The sequence below is a fragment of the Thalassophryne amazonica genome, chromosome 20 (genome assembly GCF_902500255.1).
Source record: "Thalassophryne amazonica chromosome 20, fThaAma1.1, whole genome shotgun sequence".
Taxonomy (NCBI): domain Eukaryota; kingdom Metazoa; phylum Chordata; class Actinopteri; order Batrachoidiformes; family Batrachoididae; genus Thalassophryne; species Thalassophryne amazonica.
Genome location: NC_047122.1, coordinates 60,140,969 through 60,161,635, shown reverse-complemented (window position 1 = coordinate 60,161,635; position 20,667 = coordinate 60,140,969). Strand labels below are relative to the sequence as shown.

General features: G+C 38.9%; 1 protein-coding gene across 1 annotated transcript in view; it reads left to right on the top strand.

The window, feature by feature from the left end:
- Positions 1-20,667, top strand: part of fam49al (family with sequence similarity 49 member A, like) — a 68,862-nt gene that overhangs the window by 13,610 nt on the left and 34,585 nt on the right. The window contains exon 2 of the mRNA XM_034160696.1: positions 12,950-13,040. The gene's annotated coding sequence lies outside the window, so the exon portion shown is untranslated. The remainder of the gene's footprint in view (positions 1-12,949; positions 13,041-20,667) is intronic.

Sequence of the window (20,667 nt, the reverse complement as noted above, 5' to 3'; positions counted from 1 at the left end):
AAAACAAAATGGCCGCCAATTACATAAAAATTTCCACAATTGTGGTTGTATATATAATATAAAAGCAAACTAAACATCCTTTTTTATGTATTTTGACCTGCTGAATTCATATATTGCTGTTGGCATGCTGTATCTTTACCCCTTCATCCCCTATTTTGCATAAAACAAAATGGCCACCAATTACATAAAAATTTCCACAATTGTGGTTGTATATATAATATAAAAGCAAACTAAACATCCTTTTTTATGTATTTTGACCTGCTGAATTCATATATTGCTGTTGGCATGCTGTATCTTTACCCCCTTACCCCTAATATGCGTAAAACAAAATGGCCACCAATTACATAAAAATTTCCACAATTGTGGTTGTATATATAATATAAAAGCAAACTAAACATCCTTTTTTATGTATTTTGACCTGCTGAATTCATATATTGCTGTTGGCATGCTGTATCTTTACCCCCTTACCCCTAATATGCGTAAAACAAAATGGCCACCAATTACATAAAAATTTCCACAATTGTGGTTGTATATATAATATAAAAGCAAACTAAACATCCTTTTTTATGTATTTTGACCTGCCGAGTTCACAAATTGCTGTTGGCATGCTGTATCTTTACCCCTTCATCCCCTATTTTGCATAAAACAAAATGGCCGCCAATTACATAAAAATTTCCACAATTGTGGTTGTATATATAATATAAAAGCAAACTAAACATCCTTTTTTATGTATTTTGACCTGCCGAGTTCAAAAATTGCTGTTGGCATGCTGTATCTTTACCCCCTTACCCCTAATATGCATAAAACAAAATGGCCGCCAATTACATAAAAATTTCCACAATTGTGGTTGTATATATAATATAAAAGCAAACTAAACATCCTTTTTTATGTATTTTGACCTGCTGAATTCATATATTGCTGTTGGCATGCTGTATCTTTACCCCTTCATCCCCTATTTTGCATAAAACAAAATGGCCACCAATTACATAAAAATTTCCACAATTGTGGTTGTATATATAATATAAAAGCAAACTAAACATCCTTTTTTATGTATTTTGACCTGCTGAATTCATATATTGCTGTTGGCATGCTGTATCTTTACCCCCTTACCCCTAATATGCATAAAACAAAATGGCCGCCAATTACATAAAAATTTCCACAATTGTGGTTGTATATATAATATAAAAGCAAACTAAACATCCTTTTTTATGTATTTTGACCTGCCGAGTTCAAAAATTGCTGTTGGCATGCTGTATCTTTACCCCCTTACCCCTAATATGCATAAAACAAAATGGCCGCCAATTACATAAAAATTTCCACAATTGTGGTTGTATATATAATATAAAAGCAAACTAAACATCCTTTTTTATGTATTTTGACCTGCTGAATTCATATATTGCTGTTGGCATGCTGTATCTTTACCCCCTTACCCCTAATATGCATAAAACAAAATGGCCGCCAATTACATAAAAATTTCCACAATTGTGGTTGTATATATAATATAAAAGCAAACTAAACATCCTTTTTTATGTATTTTGATCTGCTGAATTCATATATTGCTGTTGGCATGCTGTATCTTTACCCCCTTACCCCTAATATGCGTAAAACAAAATGGCCACCAATTACATAAAAATTTCCACAATTGTGGTTGTATATATAATATAAAAGCAAACTAAACATCCTTTTTTATGTATTTTGACCTGCCGAGTTCACAAATTGCTGTTGGCATGCTGTATCTTTACCCCTTCATCCCCTATTTTGCATAAAACAAAATGGCCACCAATTACATAAAAATTTCCACAATTGTGGTTGTATATATAATATAAAAGCAAACTAAACATCCTTTTTTATGTATTTTGACCTGCTGAATTCATATATTGCTGTTGGCATGCTGTATCTTTACCCCCTTACCCCTAATATGCGTAAAACAAAATGGCCGCCAATTACATAAAAATGTCCACAATTGTGGTTGTATATATAATATAAAAGCAAACTAAACATCCTTTTTTATGTATTTTGACCTGCCGAGTTCAAAAATTGCTGTTGGCATGCTGTATCTTTACCCCCTTACCCCTAATATGCATAAAACAAAATGGCCGCCAATTACATAAAAATTTCCACAATTGTGGTTGTATATATAATATAAAAGCAAACTAAACATCCTTTTTTATGTATTTTGACCTGCCGAGTTCAAAAATTGCTGTTGGCATGCTGTATCTTTACCCCCTTACCCCTAATATGCATAAAACAAAATGGCCGCCAATTACATAAAAATTTCCACAATTGTGGTTGTATATATAATATAAAAGCAAACTAAACATCCTTTTTTATGTATTTTGACCTGCTGAATTCATATATTGCTGTTGGCATGCTGTATCTTTACCCCCTTACCCCTAATATGCATAAAACAAAATGGCCGCCAATTACATAAAAATGTCCACAATTGTGGTTGTATATATAATATAAAAGCAAACTAAACATCCTTTTTTATGTATTTTGACCTGCTGAATTCATATATTGCTGTTGGCATGCTGTATCTTTGCCCCCTTACCCCTAATATGCGTAAAACAAAATGGCCACCAATTACATAAAAATTTCCACAATTGTGGTTGTATATATAATATAAAAGCAAACTAAACATCCTTTTTTATGTATTTTGACCTGCCGAGTTCACAAATTGCTGTTGGCATGCTGTATCTTTACCCCTTCATCCCCTATTTTGCATAAAACAAAATGGCCACCAATTACATAAAAATTTCCACAATTGTGGTTGTATATATAATATAAAAGCAAACTAAACATCCTTTTTTATGTATTTTGACCTGCCGAGTTCACAAATTGCTGTTGGCATGCTGTATCTTTACCCCTTCATCCCCTATTTTGCATAAAACAAAATGGCCACCAATTACATAAAAAGTTCCACAATTGTGGTTGTATATATAATATAAAAGCAAACTAAACATCCTTTTTTATGTATTTTGACCTGCTGAATTCATATATTGCTGTTGGCATGCTGTATCTTTACCCCCTTACCCCTAATATGCGTAAAACAAAATGGCCACCAATTACATAAAAATTTCCACAATTGTGGTTGTATATATAATATAAAAGCAAACTAAACATCCTTTTTTATGTATTTTGACCTGCCGAGTTCACAAATTGCTGTTGGCATGCTGTATCTTTACCCCTTCATCCCCTATTTTGCATAAAACAAAATGGCCACCAATTACATAAAAATTTCCACAATTGTGGTTGTATATATAATATAAAAGCAAACTAAACATCCTTTTTTATGTATTTTGACCTGCTGAATTCATATATTGCTGTTGGCATGCTGTATCTTTACCCCCTTACCCCTAATATGCATAAAACAAAATGGCCACCAATTACATAAAAATTTCCACAATTGTGGTTGTATATATAATATAAAAGCAAACTAAACATCCTTTTTATGTATTTTGACCTGCTGAATTCATATATTGCTGTTGGCATGCTGTATCTTTACCCCCTTACCCCTAATATGCATAAAACAAAATGGCCACCAATTACATAAAAATTTCCACAATTGTGGTTGTATATATAATATAAAAGCAAACTAAACATCCTTTTTTATGTATTTTGATCTGCTGAATTCAAATATTGCTGTTGACATTCTGTATCTTTACTCCTTCACCCCTAATATGCATAAAACAAAATGGCCACCAATTACATAAAAATTTCCACAATTGTGGTTGTATATATAATATAAAAGCAAACTAAACATCCTTTTTTATGTATTTTGACCTGCCGAGTTCAAAAATTGCTGTTGGCATGCTGTATCTTTACCCCTTCATCCCCTATTTTGCATAAAACAAAATGGCCACCAATTACATAAAAATTTCCACACTTTTGGTTGTATATGTAATATGAAAGCAAACTAAACATCCTTTTTTATGTATTTTGACCTGCTGAATTCAAATATTGCTGTTGACATTCTGTATCTTTACCCCGTCACCCCTAATTTGCATAAAACAAAATGGCTGCCAATTACACAAACATTTCCACAATTTTGGTGGTATATGTAATATAAAAGCAAACTAAACATCCTTTTCTATGTATCTTGACCTGCTGAATTCAAATATTGGCAAGCTGGATCTTTACCCCTTCATCCCTAATTTGCGTAAAACAAAATGGCCGCTCACTTAATGAAGCTTTTCAAAAGTCTGCTTTGCATTAGAAGAGAAAATGTCTATTTCTATGTACTTTGACATGCTGAGTTCAGTTATTGTTGTTGGAAAGCTGTATCCCTACTCTTTCACCCCATATTTAGCAAAAAAATTAATTAGTTTAGTGACTGCCTGGTGTTGTTACCGGTAAAAAAAAAAAAGTAAGTCATCTTTGATTTGACCAAGGCAAGCAAATGAGCAAAGTAAAAAAGAATGATAGTTTGAAATGAAGCACGTTTCTTGGATAAATATGTATCTAAAGGTCAAATGTGGGTAAAACTGTTCTAATATTTTGCGTCTGCTTCCATGAGATCACCACAACCAGCAAATTCAATGTGCAGATCATGATCAAACTCTGTAGCCTTCAGTATCTTTTCATTCATCTTGAAGGTGAGACCTTCAAGCAGAGTCTTGTCAGCCTTCTCCTCCTGGCAGAATATGCAAAGGGCCCAGTTGAAAGTGCTGGAGGCACTTCTGAGTCTTGCAGCTGGACCAGTGGCGGGACCTGCAATGGGTTCCTTGGTGTCTTGAGACATTGACCTTTTCTCTAGTCTCCTAATATTTGTCATGTTGGTGAACCAACAGTAACAGGATCTATGCCATTTTAGAGACGTCTCATCAGAACTCAATGTCCTCTCATCTGTGAGTTTGTTCTCCATATCTTTGAGCTTGTGACGGACTCTTGCACTATCCTGTAATGTAGCCCTTCCTTTGTCATGACTCTGAACAAGATTTTCTTTAGTGCAGTCATGATAAATGATCCAGACATCACCATCCACTGAAGAATCTCGTTTCATGCTGCCTAAGGCCTCCATTTTTCAATTAAAGACAACAGAGATTGTTACCTAACTACGTATTGAATAGTCAAAATGGTTTGATCACCACTGAATTCTGCAACAAGAGAAAGTGCTAACAAGAGGAAGTCACTCCACAATTGAAGTGATGAACGCACCTAAACCTAAATGCCAGAGAACACAGAGATTCAACTGTATTATCTCACTACCGAACACCTTCAAGATTATATGCAAATCAATCTAGTGACAAGGGACACTGGCAACCTAACACACTGTATATAAAGAGAATCAGCAGACAAGAGACAACAAAAATCTAATCTAATGCTACTAAGTATAATATATTATACTACAAAACCAATACCACAAGATTGGAACTTGTCCACACAAACCAACACACTAGAACATGAACATGCACAGATCTAAATGAACAAAGTATTTCAGAGTCTCCTTAACACGAGTGTGAAAGGATGAACTTCACAAATATATCCGGGAACAATGCAGTTTGATTGACCACAACTATGCTGTGGCTGCTGCTGCTGCTGTTGAGTCACTGTGGCACCATGTGCCTGGTCACTGGCCAGTGAGGCCTGCCCTCTGGTGTCAAAAGCAGTAGCCCTCTGGTGTTGAAGCTGTATACATTATCTGTGTTGTACTGAGCCAATTATATAGGTTTTCACATTTAGTATTATCATTATATTGTTCAGCATTTGTGATGAAAAAATACACAAGAGTCATTCACATGCCATCAAGGAATGAATATAATGATATTGTGATTTTTAAATCCACAGGAGATGTTTTTCAACAGGTCAGTATAAGTAAAATTGACAAATACATGCATTTGTAGGCCTGATTGTGCAGCAGAGGCATGGGGGGAAAATTGGTTTTGTTATCAATTTCTTTTGCAAAACAAGCTTCTACAAAGTATGAAAACAGCAGGCAGCCATGTTGTTTCATGTATAATAGGGATGAAGGAGAGAAGATACAGCTTGCAACTTTAGTGGTTAGCACTGTTGCCTCACAGCAAGAAGATCATGGGATCTCTACCCACCTGGTCCTTTCTGTGTGGCGTGTGCATGTTCTCCCCGTGTTCGTGTTGGGCTCCCTCTGGGTTCTCAGGTTTCCTCCCACTTCCAAAGACATGCAGGTTAGGTGGATTGGGAACTTTAAATTGTAGGGTTCCATGTGTGTGTCAGTGTGCTTGTTTGTCTGTATCTGGCATCCTGTCCAGGGTGTACCCTGTCTCACGCTCCATGAATGCTGTATTAACGTCTGTGTAAACCCTATGATATCTCCCCCAAACGACTGACAGCCCATCCAGTGTGCATAAATCACTCCAAAAGCATCTAGAGATAGCAGATAATTCACATCTGCCTTCAAACAAATGTGCAAATTGTCTTATTTCAGCTGTGTGTTTCGTTACGGAGAATAAGCTGAAAACACAGAAATAACGGACAGTGATGGATTTCAAAGACACACGAAGAGACGTCAGAAGGGTGTGAAGTGAAAAAACTAAACGAGTGAAGGATTGGATGTAAGAGAGATTTAGAGAGAGCTGAGGGCGGAGAGAAGGTGGTGACAAAAGGTTGAGGAAGGTCCTGTTCAATCAACAGGACGAACATTAACTTAGCACCTCGGAATTCAAACTGTGATCTCCCAGTATCCTTCACACCTGCACTGAGATCTTTGTACCTCGGGGAAATTCTGGCATTAATTTTTAAAAGAGGCAAATATTTCAAATGAAAAAGTGGATTTAACTGATACTAAGTGATGCTTTTCTGAAGAGCTGTTGAAACAACTGGTGAAGTGTGTGAATGGGTGAATGTGAGGCATCACTGTAAAGCACTTCAAACATCTGTTTCAGATGTAAAAGCTCTGTTTTTCTGCAGTTTGTTCCATTTAAAACCTGCAGAGGAGGAGATTTTCAGAAGCAGGGTTGGTGACCCTGTGTTTGGTTCTTCTTAACCACTTACTAGGTGTGGAGCTCCTGGGGTTTGTTTTGACAGTGGTTTCCTGGGTCCAGGTTAGCCGTCTCTTTCAAATCCCATATGTGATTGTACACATAACATCAAAACGCCACATCCCGTCCTGCCATGCCAGCTCTCCCTTTTATCCATTGCCTGCTCAATGGCAGAACAATGCCACGTTAACCCCTTAAAGTGGGACACCGGTGCAACGTCCCCACCTTGAAGAAGCTGCACTGAATAAAGAGAATGTTTGAACCAACTTTAGAAAGTGTTACAATTTGTAAAAAACCTGAATGAATTAAGTTGTTTGAACTTAAGTTTGAAAGTTAAATCAACTCTAACTTATAAAACTTAAGTTCAAACAACTTAATTAATTCAGGTTTTTTGCAAATTGTAACACTTTTTAAGTTGGTTCAAACATTCTCTTTTTTCAGTGTGTGTAAAAGGGGCTTGTCCATCTCCTACAGACTGAGGGTGTGTGTCATACTGCGTTTCAGTGCAAACAGGAGTTTAATGATCAGCTTCCGTTACAGACAGTAGATAGATAAATGTTGTTTAAAGCTGCTGTGTTTCTACAAACACACACCGGCCACTTTATTAGGTACACCTGTTCAATTGCTTGTTAACATAAATAGCTAATCAGGCAATCACATAGCAGTAACTCAATGCATGTAGGCATCTAGACGTGGTGAAAACGATTCGCTGAAGTTCAAACTGAACATCAGAATGGGACAGAAAGGGGATTTAAGTGACTTTGAATGTGGCCTGGTTGTTGGTGCCAGACAGGCTGGTCTGAGTGTTTCAGAATCTGTTGATCTACTGGGATTTTCACACACAATCATCTCTAGGGTTTACAAAGAATGGTCCAGAAAAGAGAAGATATCCAGTGAGCAGCAGTTGTGTAGATGAAAATACCTTGTTGGTCAGAATGGACAGACTGGTTGAACGGGCGACTGCGCAATGCCATCATGTCAATATGGACCAACATGTTGTTGAATCTGTGTCACGAAGAATTAAGGCAGTTCTGAAGGCAAAAAGGGGGTTTTATTAGGTGTACCTAATAATATGGTCGGTGTGTGCATATTGTCTGACTTTAAAGGGGAACTTTCACACTTTTGCACCAGGGGTCTATTTTTTTTTTTAAATGTTTTTGGGTTCAACATTTCACTTGGGACTAAAACAATTTGCATCAGTCTAGTATTTAGTTTGAACATTAAAATGTCACTGGTTAAGCAGCTTAACAATGAAAGCATACTGCTGGGATAGGCTCCAGCCATTAATCCCTACAGAAAATTCAGAATTGAATTGAGAATGACTCTCGAATTTGAATTTCTTGAATCTCAATTCTTGAAGTGAAATTTGAACAGACGTAGCAAAATATAATGCACAATTACAATTCTACATTTCTGAATTTTGCACAGTCCTTGGAGGTACATGAGTGGATATTTGAAGAAGATACGAAATATTAAGTGAAACATTATTATTTTGGGCATATTCCTAACAGTTTTCATGCACAATGCATGTTTCGTATTTAATGTTCAGAAACCCATACTTGGGTTTTGTTACAGTTAGCATTTGGATGAGGTTAAAGGTTAGAATAACAATAATAATAAGTACAAGACGATTTACTGCGTTTTATTTTTGCTCGGCCAAAGATTAGATTAAATAGAACTTTAGTGATCCCTTGGGAAGACTTCCCCAGAGGAACTCGAGGTTCCAGCAGCATTGTATGGCAGCACACAGGGTAAGAAGCACACAGAGTATCAGAAGTGAAATGAAAAACAGTTTGCAAATATAAATATAAATACCAGACATACTGATCAATACTGGCTTACTGGCTTCTTGTGAGTAATGTCATCACTCCCTCTTGATGGAAAATATGTAGGATATGTACAAATTCTGGCTCAGAAATACATGTAAATTTTGTGCATTACTTTTTCATATGTTTTACGACAGATTTTTTTTTTGTAAGAATACATTGATGCAGAAGAACTAAAAACAGGGAAAAGCAATTATTAATATCAACTACAGCTATTTCTCACATTAGTTCTTTGCACAAAGTTTGAGTTTACAGTCGACTGTGTATTATACACAAGGAATTACAGTATAATATCATCCTGAAATCTTAAATAAATAAATTGCCTAAAAGGTGAAAAGGTTTTTTTTTTGTTTTGTTTGTTTGTTTTGTTTTCCAAAGGCTGCAGATTACTTTAATTGTAGTCACACATTCTGTCTTTCACAGACGGGAACATTAGAGAACTAAACATTAGATAATTCATCAAAAGAGAAAAGTCCAAAGACAGCTTCAGTGTAAAAATCACTTAACACAAAAACCGATACGAACATACACGTCCACTTGACAGAGGCCATCGCAAGTTCTCCCACCAGTGTGTCCATTCATCCATCTAATCACCCTGATTGATAATGCTGAACATTTGTGTTGCCATGTGAATAGGAGACTAGGTTTCCTTGGCAACTATTCTTCAAAGTCCTCCGCCTCGCGCCTGTCTGCTCTCTCTGTCTTGATAAGGTTCGATGATGCAAGTGCAACAGCAGCAGTGTTAACAGTTGCACCACTCAGACGCACAATGACAGACAATCTCAGCCTGCTTAGTTCATTATCTACATCTACAACCCCTGGCAAAAATTATGGAATCACCGGCCTCAGAGGATGTTCATGCAGTTGTTTAATTTTGTAGAAAAAAAGCAGATCACAGACATGACACAAAACTAAAGTCATTTCAAATGGCAACTTTCTGGCTTTAAGAAACACTATAAGAAATCAAGAAAAAAATTGTGGCAGTCAGTAACGGTTACTTTTTTAGACCAAGCAGAGGGAAAAAAAATATGGACTCACTCAATTCTGAGGAAAAAATTATGGAATCACCCTGAAAATGTTCATCCCCAAAACTAACACCTGCATCAAATCAGATCTGCTTGTTACTCTGCATCTAAAAAGGAGTGATCACACCTTGGAGAGCTGTTGCACCAAGTAGACTGACATGAATCATGGCTCCAACACGAGAGATGTCAATTGAAACAAAGGAGAGGATTATCAAACTCTTAAAAGAGGGTAAATCATCACACAATGTTGCAAAAGATGTTGGTTGTTCACAGTCAGCTGTGTCTAAACTCTGGACCAAATACAAACAACATGGGAAGGTTGTTAAAGGCAAACATACTGGTAGACCAAGGAAGACATCAAAGCGTCAAGACAGAAAACTTAAAGCAATATGTCTCAAAATCGAAAATGCACAACAAAACAAATGAGGAACGAAGGGGAGGAAACTGGAGTCAACGTCTGTGACCGAACTGTAAGAAACCGCCTAAAGGAAATGGGATTTACATACAGAAAAGCTAAACGAAAGCCATCATTAACACCTAAACAGAAAAAAAACAAGGTTACAATGGGCTAAGGAAAAGCAATCATGGACTGTGGATGACTGGATGAAAGTCATATTCAGTGATGAATCTCACATCTGCATTGGGCAAGGTGATGATGCTGGAACTTTTGTTTGGTGCCGTTCCAATGAGATTTATAAAGATGACTGCCTGAAGAGAACATGTAAATTTCCACAGTCATTGATGATATGGGCCTGCATGTCAGGTAAAGGCACTGGGGAGATGGCTGTCATTACATCATCAATAAATGCACACGTTTACGTTGATATTTTGGACACTTTTCTTATCCCATCAATTGAAAGGATGTTTGGGGATGATGAAATCATTTTTCAAGATGATAATGCATCTTGCCATAGAGCAAAAACTGTGAAAACATTCCTTGCAAAAAGACACATAGGGTCAATGTCATGGCCTGCAAATAGTCCGGATCTTAATCCAATTGAAAATCTTTGGTGGAAGTTGAAGAAAATGGTCCATGACAAGGCTCCAACCTGCAAAGCTGATCTGGCAACAGCAATCAGAGAAAGTTGGAGCCAGATTGATGAAGAGTACTGTTTGTCACTCATTAAGTCCATGCCTCAGAGACTGCAAGCTGTTATAAAAGCCAGAGGTGGTGCAACAACATACGAGTGATGTGTTGGAGCATTCTTTTGTTTTTCATGATTCCATAAGTTTTTCCTCAGAATTGAGTGATTCCATATTTTTTTTCCCTCTGCTTGGTCTAAAAAAGTAACCGTTACTGACTGCCACAATTTTTTTTTCCTGATTTCTTATAGTGTTTCTTAAAGCCAGAAAGATGCCATTTGAAATGACTTTAGTTTTGTGTCATGTCTGTAATCTGTTTTTTTTTTCTACAAAATTAAACAACTGAATGAACATCCTCCGAGGCCGGTGATTCCATAATTTTTGCCAGGGGTTGTATAAGTTGCGCCTTGTGACGTTTGACATATTTAAGTGCTGGAAAATACTGAAGCTGTTTGATAGATAAGCGATGATGCCTGAACAGCTGTGGGGAAAATTATCTTAGCTGCAAATAAATCTCAATTGCTTGATATTTCAAAGCATTTTTTCCCCCCAGAGCGTTTGAACCTCTTTAACATCTACCGTTGTGGTGTAGGTAAGGCTACAGTGTGTATGATTTGGTGTCATCTAGTGGTCAGGTGGAAGATTGCATTATACTATCGCTGTTCCCGATTTTGTTTCCCTTTACATTTTAATTTCTTTGGCGGTGGGCATTCATGCCCCCTTGCTTTTGGTTGTAATCAGCAATATGTATCATCATCCATTTTGGTTACATTAAAACTTCAGCCTTTGCGCTGTGCTACTCTTCTGCAGAATATTGCTGTCCCATCTGGGCTTTTTCTGCCTACACAAAGTTGATAGATATACAACTTTATTCCACCATGCAACTCCTATCTGGCACATTACAGTCAACTCTGCAGTCAACTGGCTACCAGTTCTGGCTAAACCACCAAAGCTTAGATGCCAAATGGCTTGTGCCAAGCTAGTTGAGAAGGCAATCGGCAACACATCCTGGCCACTCCACAATGATGTTGTCAACCATACAAGACTGCGTCTACCATCACGCAAACCACTATGGATCACACACCCATCTTTCAATATCACAAGTTGATGGTGGCAAGTCTGGAACTTGGCGAATGTGGTCAACAGAGCTCTCGTAGCCGACTCAGCAGTCCAACAACTTGGTTTTGTCCTGCCCCGATGCCTGTGGTCCTTTTTGAACCATTTTAGGACAGGACAAGGCCACTGTGGTGTACTACGAAAAAAAAAGATGGGGTCTGACAAACAATGATTTATGCCTATGTGGAGATTTACAGACAGTGGGGCACATCACGAACAGCTGTCCCATTGCAAAATATGTTGGTGGACTGCAGGGATTGCATCAAGCTAATGAAGATGCCATCAACAGCTGTTGACTTACAAAGGCGTGTAAATTGGCATATATATATATATATATATATATATATATATATATATATATATATATATATATATATATATATATATATACATACTCGTATATAGCATCAATTTCACAAAAATTAGCAACCATTTCGTTTTTATTTAGTCTTCCAGAAGGCTTGCAAAATGCAATAGATGAAGTATGCAGTATGTCCCTTTTGGGCTACTGTATCAACATGGCAGAGCAATATGGCGGCCTCTATGAGGGGGCCCACTCTCATGCAGATATGAAGGACTTATTCTAAGCTTAGGAAAACACAATGATTTGTCATTGCAAGTAATTATACACTAATTAACAGATAGTTATACTATATTCAATTTCTGCTAATAAACGCCCCGAAATCCTACACACTGTAGCTTAAAGATAATAATAAAAACTTGTGCATCAAATTTAAATTTAAAGATGATTGGTTTAAATTGTATTAACATTCACAGAACGGACGTCTTTTTCATCAAAAGACAGTGTGCATGCATACGCGCACACGAGCATGCATGCACGCATGCACATGCTGTTTTTTCTCCTACACCTCACTCTGCAGGATGTTGAAATTCATATTAACCTCTCGGTGCGCCCGTCTAACTCACTCTCTCTCTGTGTCAGGTGGTGGGTGCTGATGCTATAACCATTGTGTGCAGCTGACAAACCCTGGTTGATGCAGTGAAGTGTTCCAGAGGGATAAACACAAGCAAAGGTAGGAATGAAAAATGAGGGGCGGAAGAATGCAGCAAAGGAAAAATAGAACACCAGCCAAAAAAACTATGAGTACACAGCAGAGAAACGCCATGTGCGCCAGGTGGACGAAGACACACACGGATATCGGGATGAAAAATATAAGCATGAAGAAACGGTGAGAACTGATAGTCACGACGTCCGCTGTATTCAGTACAGACCCTGAATGTAAGACTGTCAGTCAGCCAGAGTGGCACGATGAAGAACACATTGTTCACATACAGAGCGATATTTATTTTAATAAAAAGCTTGGTGACAGTTTCCTGACAGAAATTTTTATTACTTTAAACAGCATATTCTTAAGTAAAATTTTTAATGTAATGAAAGTGACAATAGTGTCAGTTTTGTGCTCACTTGTGTGTATTTGGACTGGGGGGGGGGGTTGAACTGCATAAACAAGTATAAAACATAACTCATTTAAATAATTTGGTGTCCAAGTTCAAACTTGCAGGGTGGAACAAAAATCTGAAAACCTTTGAATTTCTTCATTTTTTTTTCTCATTTTCATCTATGTTCCTTCTGTGCTTTCAGTGTTTGATAAATGTCAATCAATCAGTCAATCAATCAACATTTATTTATAAAGCGCTTTACAGCTCCGAATGGTGTCCAAAGTGCTTAACATTAAAAACACAAATTCACAAAAATAAAACACATATAGAATAAAATTTTAAAACAGCACATAAAAAACAGAACATGTCACCGCCCCACTAAGTGTTAAAAGTGAGTTTAAATACATAAATCTTTAACTTAGATTTAAAAAGTGCTAGGTCAGGAATAGTACGTAACTCAAGAGGTAGCTCGTTCCACAATCTGGGGCCAGCTACCGCAAAAGCATGGTCACCCCAGCGTTTATATCTTGACCTCGGAACATCTAAGTAAAGCTGGCCAGACGCCCTTTATGTCCTACTGTAGGTGCGCAAAGTTAAAATTGTGCACCTACAATGTGACGACCTAAAATGTCGTCACATCACCAAGTGTTTTTTTTTATAAACAACCTTTTAAAAATCAGAACTGCTAATGTGAAGCTAGTTATACACAAACATGTAAAGTTACAACAGCAAGAGTAACCCATTTAAACTTTTTATTGATAAGCAAACAAGCAATTTTTTTTTTCACGTTAAAAGGCTAATTTCAAGACAGCTACATGTTAGCCAGCTAAGCTAGCATGGAGAGAGATTGTAGGGATGGGCAGTAGCTAAGATGTTTGTATTAAACTACACTCAACAAAAATATAAACGTAACACTTTTGGTTTTGCTCCCATTTTGTATGAGATGAACTCAAAGATCTAAAACTTTTTCCACATACACAATATCACCATTTCCCTCAAATATTGTTCACAAACCAGTCTAAATCTGTGATAGTGAGCACTTCTCCTTTGCTGAGATAATCCATCCCACCTCACAGGTGTGCCATATCAAGATGTTGATTAGACACCATAATTAGTGCACAGGTGTGCCTTAGACTGCCCACAATAAAAGGCCACTCTGAAAGGTGCAGTTTTGTTTTATTGGGGGGGATACCAGTCAGTATCTGGTGTGACCACCATTTGCCTCTTGCAGTGCAACACATCTCCTTCGCATAGAGTTGATCAGGTTGTAAATTGTGGCCTGTGGAATGTTGGTCCACTCCTCTTCAATGGCTGTGCGAAGTTGCTGGATATTGGCAGGAACTGGTACACGCTGTCGTATACGCCGGTCCACAGCATCCCAAACATGCTCAATGGATGACATGTCCGGTGAGTATGCCAGCCATGCAAGAACTGGGACATTTTCAGCTTCCAAGAATTGTGTACAGATCCTTGCAACATGGGGCCGTGCATTATCCTGCTGCAACATGAGGTGATGTTCTTGGATGTATGGCACAACAATGGGCCTCAGGATCTCGTCACGGTATCTCTGTGCATTCAAAATGCCATCAATAAAATGCACCTGTGTTCTTCGTCCATAACAGACGCCTGCCCATACCATAACCCCACCGCCACCATGGGCCACTCGATCCACAACACTGACATCAGAAAACCGCTCACCCACACGACGCCACACACGCTGTCTGCCATCTGCCCTGGACAGTGTGAACCGGGATTCATCCGTGAAGAGAACACCTCTCCAACGTGCCAAACGCCAGCGAATGTGAGCATTTGCCCACTCAAGTCGGTTACGACGATGAACTGGAGTCAGGTCGAGACCCCGATGAAGACGACGAGCATGCAGATGAGCTTCCCTGAGACGGTTTCTGACAGTTTGTGCAGAAATTCTTTGGTTATGCAAACCGATTGTTTCAGCAGCTAGCCAAGTGGCTGGTCTCAGACGATCTTGGAGGTGAACATGCTGGATGTGGAGGTCCTGGGCTGGTGTGGTTACACGTGGTCTGCGGTTGTGAGGCTGGTTGGATGTACTGCCAAATTCTCTGAAACGCCTTTGGAGACGGCTTATGGTAGAGAAATGAACATTCAATACACGAGCAATAGCTCTGGTTGACATTCCTGCTGTCAGCATGCCAATTGCACGCTCCCTCAAATCTTGCGACATGTGTGGCATTGTGCTGTGTGATAAAACTGCACCTTTCAGAGTGGCCTTTTATTGTGGGCAGTCTAAGGCACACCTGTGCACTAATCATGGTGTCTAATCAGCATCTTGATATGGCACACCTGTGAGGTGGGATGGATTATCTCAGCAAAGGAGAAGTGCTCACTATCACAGATTTAGACTGGTTTGTGAACAATATTTGAGGGAAATGGTGATATTGTGTATGTGGAAAAAGTTTTAGATCTTTGAGTTCATCTCATACAAAATGGGAGCAAAACCAAAAGTGTTGCGTTTATATTTTTGTTGAGTATATATTATTCTCAAAGTACATCCGGGCATTTCACCTCGAGGGGTTGAAGTTTCTCGGTGAAAACATCGTCAAACTCAGTACAAATGCGTGTTCTTTGGTCACTTTTTAAACGGGGTCAGACTCGTCAATAAAGTCAATTTAATATACAACGGTTGATTTTAGGTCGGCTTGGTGTAGAAATCTCATCATTCCAGGCAATGATAGTTGTCAGCTGGCTGTTAGAAGCAAATCAGAGACAGTAAAAACTGGCTGATTTCAATGAAACAACATACAGACTGAGCGTGTTATCACAGAGCGGCCAGTCACAGAAATACAAATTCTCGCCTTTGGACTGTTCACTTTGCCGAAGTGACCTAGCATCGACCTTTAGAATATTGATTTATCTTTAAAAACATTTTGTACTTTTCAATATTAGTTAGCTGGTTAAAAACGTGTAAAGTTACAACTGCAAGAGTAACCCATTTAAATTTTTAAATGATAAGCAGACAAGCTAATATCTTTTTTCACTTTAAAAGGCTAATTCCAAGACATGCTAGCCAGCTAAGTTAGCCAGCTAAGCTAGCATGGAGAGACATTGTAGGGACACACAGTAGCCAAGATGTTTGTATTAAACTGTATTATACTGATCTGTTTTTAAAAAAACATTTTATACTTTTCTAAATTAGTTGGGTTGTGCTTTAATGGTCAGTACTGTTGTCGGTCCCAGGTTCACTTTTGACCTGGTCTATTCTGTGTGGAGTTAGCATGTTGTTGTCCCTCATATTGGCATGGGTTCTCTCCAGTGCCTTCCCACTTCCAAAGACATGTAGATTTGGTGACTCTAAAATTTGAAGAGTGACTGTGCTTTTTCAGTATATATGCTGCCCTGTGATAGACTGGTGGCCTGTCCAGGGTTTAACCCACTTCTTGCCCAGTGACCACTGGGATAGGCTCCAGTCCCCGACTGAGACTCTTAACTGGAATAAGTGGATTCACAAAATGAATGAATTACAGTGAGGAAAATAAGTGTTTGAACACCCTGCGATTTTGCAAGTTCTCCCACTTAGAAATCATGGAGGGGTCTGAAATTTTCGTCTTAGGTGTATGTCCACTGTGAGAGACAAAACCTGGAAATCACATTGTATGCTTTTTTAATAATTTATTTGTATGTTACTGCTGCAAATACGTATTTGAACACCTGTGAAAATCAGTGTTAATATTTGGTACAGTAGCCTTTGTTTGCAATTACAGAGGTCAAACGTTTCCTGTAGTTCTAGACCAAGCTTTCACACACTGCAGCAGGAATTTTGGTCCACTCCTCCATACAGATCTTCTCCAAATCTTTCAGGTTTGGAGTTTCAGCTCCCTTCAAAGATTTTCTATTGAGTTCAGGACTGGAGACTGGCCAGGCCACTCCAGGATCTTGAAATGCTTCTTACGGAGCCCCTCCTTATTTGCCCTGGCTGTGTGTTTGGGGTCATTGTCATGCTGGAAGACCCAAGCAGGGGTGGTGGCCAAGTGGTTAATGCGCTTGATTTCAGTTCAGAAGGTTCCGGGTTCAAATCCCACCCCTGCCACATTTCTCCATGTAATGTGGAGTTGGGTCAGGAAGGGCATCCGGCGTAAAACTTGGGCCAATTCAACATGCAGATCCACCTTGGATTTGCTGTGGCGACCCCAAGTGCAAACAAGGGAGCAGCCGAAGGTCATGCTGGAAGACCCAGCCATGACCCATCTTCAATGCTCTTACTGAAGGAAGGAGGTTGTTTGCCAAAATCTTGCAATACATGACCCCATCCATCCTCCCTTCAATATGGTGCAGTCGTCCTGTCCCCTTTGCAGAAGAGCACCCCCAGAGTATGATGTTTCCACCCCCATGCTTCACGGTTGGGATGGTTTTCTTGGGGTTGTTTTCATCCTCTAAACATGGTAAGTGGAGTTGATTCCAAAAAGCTCTATTCTGGTCTCATCTGACCACATGACCTTCTCCCATGCCTCCTCTGGATCATCCAGATGGTCACTGGTGAACTTCAAACAGGCCTGGACATGTGCTGGCTTGAGCAGGGGGACCTTGCTGCCCTGCAGGATTTTAAACCATGACACCATCATGTGTTACTAATGTAATCTTTGTGACTGTGGTCCCAGCTCTCTTCAGGTCATTGACCAGGTCCTCCTATGTAGTTCTGAGCTTTCTCAGAATGATCCTTACCCCACAAAGTGAGATCTTGCATGGAATCCCAGACCGAGGGAGATTGACAGTCATCTTGTGTTTCTTCCACTTTCTAATAAATAATCATAACAGTTGTTGTCTTCTACCAAGCTGCTTGCCTGCTGTCCTGTAGTCCATCCCAGCCTTGTGCAGGTCTACAGTTTTGTCCCTGGTGTCCTTAGACAGCTCTTTGGTCTTGGCTATGGTGGACAGGTTGGAGTGTGATTGATTGAGTGTGTGAACAGGTGTCTTTTATACAGGTAACAAGTTCAAACAGGTGCAATTAATACAGGTAAAGAGTGTAGAATAAGAGGGCTTCTTAAAGAAAAATTAACAGGTCTGTGTGAGCCAGAATTCTTGCTGGTTGGTAGGTGTTCAAGTACTTATTTTATGCAATAAAATGCAAATTAATTATTTAAAAATTATACAATGTGATTTTCTGGATTTTTTTCTAGATTCTGTCTCTCACAGTTGAAGTGTACCTACGATAACAATTACAGACCTCTACATTCTTTGTAGGTGGGAAAACCTGGAAAACTGACAGGGGGTCCAATACTTATTTTCCCCACTGTATTAGTTCATGGAAGACTCCATTCAATTTTGGAGATGATCTGGATTGTGGATCAAGTTTCACTTTATATAGGCTTCGAAGGATTACTGTTAGCAGGATTACTCCAAAACTACTACATGGATCTTGACAAAATTTTCCAACACAGACACATATTAGGCCATGAAAGAGTCCATTAATTTTTGGAGGTGATCTGGATCAAGTTTCACTTTATGTAGGCTTTAAAAGATTATGTCAAAACTATTTCACATATTCTCACCAAATTTTCACCTCGGATACATATTAGACCGTGGAAGACTCCATTAAATTTTGGAGATGATCTGCATCCAGAATCAAGGTTTCACTTTATATATACTTTGAAGGATTACGTCAAAACTACTTCACAGATTCTCACCAAATTTTCACCTCGGATACATATTAGTTCATGGAAGACTCCATTCAGTTTTGAAGATGATGTGGATCCAGATCCGGATTCTGAATCAAGATTTCCCTTTATATAGGCTTTGCACTACAGATAGATATTAGGGCATGGAAGACTCCACTGAATTTTGGAGATAAGCTGGATCCGGATTGGTGGCTGTAAGAAATCTATGATTGCTCTTGAAACCTTTGCTAAGCAGGTAAATTTTTTTTGTCTGTTAGCTGCATAACTCAAAAAGTAATATGAAAAGTAATGAAATAAGGGTTTGTTTTTGGAGGCGATGTGGCTTTGGCAGAACCATGCGCTCTAGTGCCTTCTACTTGTTTCCAAGTCATCTTCATTTATATTTCACCCTACATTTTTCAGTGGATAAATACAATATTAGTGAGTTAACAGATGTTAGTCCAAACCAAGAAAGCAAAAGTACACATTTTTTGTCACAGCGACCCCGTGAGTGAAACTCTGTTTGAAACAGGAAGAATCTTTCTTCTGCAGTCCCTCTCTTTGCTGAAAGGATTCCAGACTGCACAACATCTGCTTTTTAACCACAGTTTGGGAGCCAGCTTGTGTCTTTATTGAGCGTTAAGAGCCCCTCGCTTCGCCAGGCTACAGATGACTGCTGTGTGGCGTGCAGGCCCGGTTGCAAAAGAGAAGCTCCACTTGCACTCAGGATGACTGCAAACACTGTCTGTGCAAAAGAGACTGCAACCGGTGCCCACTAGACACCAGAAGGCCACATCTCAGTGTCCATCCGGAGAACCTGTGATACACAGAAAACAGTTTGACAAGCAAACACGTGTTTGCACAGGCTGACTGTAATTTCCTTGCAGGCACTTGTTCTCACTTAAAGGCCACCAGTGAGACGGTGACAGAGATGGGGCGTGACAAGACAAAGCCAGAAGAGTGCTGAGAATGCAGCTAAGTGGCCAGATAGAGAAGTGAAGCAGAGAGGAGCACTGCAGGAATATTTTTGAGGAACCCACTCTGACGTCAGAAACAAATACAGAGGAGAAAACAAGAGAGGGTCTGGAGATTTCTCTGACTCAACCAAACAGGGAAAACACAGAAAAAACAAAAAACACCTTCCAACATATGGTCTTCTCCAAATATTATAAAACAAAAAATAGGAAAATATCAGTGTCACGTCTCGATAAATAAAAAATCAGAGGGGCTTAAATAGTAGAAGTGGGAAGTGAGCAGAGATTGAGAGATCCAGCGAGTGGAAACCACCAGTACCACTGGGCGACTCCAGTTATCTCTGTCAGCGTAGTTAAACTGTGATTAAGGCATAGACGAGGAAACGATTCCACACGACAGCCACGACGAAAAGAAGAGGAAGACGGAGGGAGAAGAAATGGGAAAGCTTGAGGAAGCGGTCAGGCGCTGGCAAGAATAGAGGGTAGGAATGAAAAGATGCTGGTTTGTTTCTTGTATTTCTTAATTTTAAAGGGGTTTTATTTGTCAAATTTGTATTTGTCTAATTTTTGCAGCGACAAATAGTTTGGGTGTCGTGATAAACATGTCCAAACTCCTACAATTCTATCTCTTTGCTTATAGAAACTCTTCTGCTATGAGA